Here is a 5,748-nt window from a genome sequence, read left to right on the forward strand (position 1 = left end):
TTATTTATATATATATATTATAATTATATATATATATATATATATTATATATATATATATATGAGAGAGAGAGTGACGAGGAGGAGAGAGAGAGATGATGGATAGGTAAATAAATATAAAGAGAAAGAAAGAGAGATTCGGGCGCCACCTGACACTACGTTGCTTTTGTTCATGAAATGTACTTTTTGCAGTAGAACGGAGCAGCGCCGGAAGAGAATTCGTATCACTTACAATACCTAGCAACCACGCGTCTTTCTCGTATCACACACCTGCCAGCTCGCGCAATTGCCTCGCCATTGAACCGCCACTCTCACAATTTCCAACTCAATGTTGTTACATTCCTTCTGGCCACGACGGCTCAACCGTACTCGGGCGCATTAGAATGTGCGAGAGAGGGGTTCGATTAGAAGAGAACGTGAAAGATGGTCGAGTATGTAGAAAAAGTCACTCGTGCACGCATAAACAGTGTGTTATTTGTCCTATATAGCGCACGCGAAGGTCTCCTCTCGAGAAACTGTCTACTAGGGGCGGCGATCGGGCTGAGGTGCCGGGAGACAGACAGCGTAAAAACAGCTGTAGAAGTAGTAATGCAATAGTACTATATATAGCAGGAGTAGATAATAGGGTATAGATATAGATATAGTTTCCTATTATCTACTCCTGATATATAGTATATAGTACAAGTGCAATGTGATAGAGTATTAATGCGGAGAGCGGCGAGACGGCATTGAAAGGTTTTACTGCAGATTAAGGTTATATCACCCTGACCTCTGTTTGACTGGCTCGGTTTAGCTATTTCTGATAATATATATTATATATATATCTTCTAATATATATTATATTATATATTTATTATTATATTAATATATATAGGGTTAGGGTTAGGGTTAGTGTTAGTCGAATAGACTACACGAGCCAGATCAAAAGAGGTCAGGTGGACATAGACCCTACGAGCGTTATTACTGCGTCTCAACATTCCACCATTCCTTTCCATGAGCAGCCTAGCATCAGCGGGCCACTGTCATAAACATCGTATAACGTTAATGCTAATTTATGTTAATGCTAATGTTAATGTTACGAGAGTAGCGTTGACAGAAACGCATCGCAGCTATCACAAAACCCAAATTCATACACATTTATTGTACATCACAGCAATTTATGCATATTATGATGGTTAACTACGTATAAATAATATCTGATAAAAAACCAACACGGTCGTGCAATTTCTGTGCACCGTAAGTCATGATTCTGCATATAGTAACACAAGACGCAAACGTCAAGACTCATCAAAATATTCATTCAAGAGAACAAACAAACTTGTAAATTGTTTTGTTTGGTATACGATCGGTAGATAAAGTAATTTTTCGATGTGTTCTTCCATTAAAACGCAGTTTGAATATTAATTAAAATATTATATATCACTATAATCGCAATTCCGTGTGTGTAAAATGCGTTTTTTTCATCTTAATCAAGCTACTTACTGTATTTCTAAATCCGCAGCGTTACACCCATTGATTAGTGCATCCTGCCATATCAGCCTCCACTATCAAGCATCTCTATCTACACACGCACACGACACGCACACGCACACGCCCACGCAAGCGCACGCGGCACACGCACACACGACACACGCACAACACGCACACACGGGCACACACGCACACCACGCACACACACGCACGAAAAATATACTATAATATATATATTATTATAATATATATATTATATATTATATTTAATTATATTTTTTTATATATATAACTATATATATAACTTGCATCACTCGTTTCGTTGCCACCCCGTTTATCACCGCGTCCCTTCATTCCTTCACCATACCTATCCCTTAATTCATATATCCCGCTATTCTTGAAACTTGATTCACAGCTTCCCCGATCACAGCTTCATCCATCTTATACCTGCATGCGCTTATGCTGCTATATCATCACTTCACCAACTGCTTTCAGGCATGAGATCACTCATCTCACCACCCTAAATTTCAGCGTTCCACTATCGCTCGATCCCCACCCGGCAACTCATCATTATCATCAGAATCAATCATTATTCCTCTATTAATAGGTTTCAACGAATGCGTTGCCTTACTGATTTTTTATTCGGAACGTTTCCATTCAAATGACTGTTCTGAAATCTACGCGCATTGTTCGTTGGCAGCCACCACGTACGAATTACCGCTCGTTGCATCCACACGCCATGGGCAGCAAGTAATTTCTAAATCAATCTGCAAATTGAATCTCTATCGATGAATAAGTGAGCATAACTCGGCGCAAGCAGCGACGCGAGCCAATCGACGGCTAGAGAATCCATTCTGAAATTACATCTCGAGAGCGGGGATAGGGGGCAAAGGGGACAAGACTGGGGCATCTGGCAGGCGAGAGGGTGGTTTTGGTAGGGCTCCTCCCATCCTTTCCCCCCCCCAGCTTCTCCCTTTTCTCCCCCCTTTCCCTTCCAACCCTTGTGGTTCTTTCAAAAACATCTATACCTTACGGCACTGTTCGCATCGTCATCGATTGATTGATAGATCGATGGGTAAATAGATTGATATATAATATATAGTTAGATGGGTATGTATGTATGTATGTATGTATGTATGTACGTGCCGTGTGTGAGATTAGATTCATCGCAGCTTCGCACGAATATACGTAAGATGCATCGGCAATGCTTCGTCATCCCTGATTTCGGCCAGTGCGGATTTATGAGGATTATGTGTACAAGATACAACTTACACGAACTCACAACTTTTCACACAGCGTCGAGCGATTTTCGAGAAAACAAGGGAAAGACGCATTTATAAAACCGAGCGAAAGGTCAGCTTGTGATTACGTCATTGATGACGTGTGGGCCTGTAAGCACCAATCGCGCAACCGCCGCTGCTTCGCACGTACGGCCGCGCCTGTCCTCTAGCACATGCTTGTATATCGGGCACCAGCATGCATGGCAATGGCACACGCTAATTTCTCATCAAACATCGTACTCACAGGCGATTATTCGCACGACGAAGCTGCGATACTAACACAATAGAACTCGTAGAAAGTGCGTTGAAGGCGTCCCCCCCAGAGGATATGTCACGGGCTATGTGCGTGTGGCAGATATTTAAAATAATTGTAGTTTTTGAGGTAAATGCACAAAGGTTGGTGTATATATGAAGTTAATGGGGGTACTAAATGATTTCAGATATAGTGCCAAGCTGATTTTTCCGTTATTAGGTATTTATGAAGATAGGATAATTAATAGATATTTAGATTCTCGTAGCGACCATATTAAATTTTTGCATGAACCTGCGCCCGACCTTAAAATATTTGCATTTTCAATCAATGACACCGTTTGTTTCCAAATGTCGGAAAACATATAAAATAACACTTTACTCATGTTTTTCTATTAAATATTCACGAAGATAGGATAATTAATAGCTATTCAGAATCGCGTGGCGGCCATCTTGGATTTAGCATTAACCTGTGTCCTACCTTAAAATATACGCATTGTTCAATAAACCAACGACGCCGTTGGCTTCCTTCCAAATTTCGAAAAACATATAAAAAGTTATTGATGTTTTTCTGTTAAATATTCACGAAGACATGACAATTAATCGAATCGCACGGCGGCCATCTTTTTTAATAGATACGAGCCTCACGAAAAAGATTCAGCTTGCTACAATATGTGACACCATTCAGTAGCCGCTTTGCACCATATACATCTATTTTGGTGCTGCGTGCAACTCTTCTTGTTATTTACATATATCTGCTACACTACGTGTTCGTATAGTCGTGAGTAATGAGCAATAAAAGCGCATGCTTTCAGCAATTTATTACTCAATTCCCAGCGAATGCTGCTGACAGACATCGAGAGCGAGTGTGTGAGAGGAGAGGGTGAGATTCGATGAGAGAAAAGAGACAGACAAAGAGAAATGTAGGAGAGAGGAAATGGGTGGCAGAGAGCGAGGGATAAAAGCAGGGTGAGAGAGTGAGAGGGGATCGTAGCAGCGAAGGGCTTCTTCTTCTTTTTTACTTTCCTTTCTCTTTAGATCACTAATGTTTCATAACGACTATCCTTCTTCAAAACATAACTGCTGTGACCAGTTATCGCTTGCACACTGCTCAGGATTGTTGTTGCAAGTCTAGTCATGTCACAAACTACATACTATCGCTGAAGCGTTATAGTAGGCCTACCACCTTCTCATCTCCACCCACTCATAACGCTGGAGGCAGTGAGTTGAAGCAGCAATCCCAGTAAAACTAATAAATAATTAATGTTCTTTGTCATTAGAAGGCACATGCGAAAGCTCCCACGCACACACACACACACACACACACACACACACACACACACACACACACACACACACGCTCCATCTATGCGAGCTATCTTGACTATCGATCTATTTATCTATCTATCTATCTATCTATCTATCTATCTATCTATCTATCTATCTATCTATATGCATGTATCTTCCGTATAGATAGATATATTACATATATGATATATAATATATATTATATATATATATATATATATATGTATACATAATATAGGATATCTATCATATGTTAGAACGTTACACAAGCGACATTACGAGACTATTGTTTCAAAAATCCAATACTTTCACCGAGATTAAGATGTATGGAGCGCGTGCGTATTCTACGCAACGAAAACGAATCAGGGTGATCCTCACGGTCGAGCGAACAAAATACATCTCTAAGAGTGTGGGGGAAAACGATCGCGTGTGTTGCCACAGCACGCGTGGCAGGAACGATTTCTTGAAAAAAATTAAAGATTGATTCTTGGGTTCGTAATAATCCACTGTGATCTTTTTTTCACATTCTTTCGCGATCGTTTTCTCGACAGCGACACACACGCAAACATATATAATTAAATGAAATAATATATATATAGTATATATATATGAGTGGTGTGTTGTGTGTTGCGTGGTCTTCTCTCTCTCTCTCTCTCTCTCTATCTATCTATCTCGCTCCCCTCTGTGTGCGTGTGGTGTGTTGTTGTGTGTGTGTGTGTACGTGCGCGTGCGTGCGTGCGTGCGTGCGTGCGTGCGTGCGTCTGTGTGCGTGCGTGCGTGCGTGCATGCGGTCGTGCGTGCGTGCGTGCGTTTGCGTGCGTTGCGTGCGTGTGTGTGTGTGCGTTGTGGTGTGTCTGCTGTGCATGTGTGTGTGTGTGTTGTGTGCGTGCGTGCTGGGCGGTGTGTGTGTGTGTGGTGGTTGTGCGCGGCGTGCGTGTTGCGGCGGCTGCGTGTGAGCGCGCTCAGCGTACAGATACGGTGCTCGCATTCTAGCCACACTAATCCGCTTCTCGCACAGACACGCGTGTATACGAACGATGTATTAATTAATGGTCGTATCTATCGCCAGGGGGCGTTGGCGTTCCCATGTTGAAGCACAGCGATGGTAGCTTAATTTTAGTAAGCTAACTGACATTTGATCTCGACAGTCATCTACTTCCCACTGCAAATCCTACGTGTTACTCTATTGCGTATCATTTCTGCCAAATGACAAATATCAGATTTGCACACACGGGGACACGTAACACGCACACACGCGCGCACAACACAACACACACACGCGCGCACACACACACGCGCGCGCACACACGCACGCACGCACGCACGCACGCCCGCACGCACGCACGCACGCACGCACGCACACACACCACCCCCACACACACAACACACACACACACATATATATATATATTTATATATATTATATATATATATATATATAT

This window comes from Priapulus caudatus, unplaced genomic scaffold (genome assembly GCF_000485595.1).
Source record: "Priapulus caudatus unplaced genomic scaffold, Priapulus_caudatus-5.0.1 Scaffold950, whole genome shotgun sequence".
Taxonomy (NCBI): Eukaryota; Metazoa; Priapulida; class Priapulimorpha; order Priapulimorphida; family Priapulidae; genus Priapulus; species Priapulus caudatus.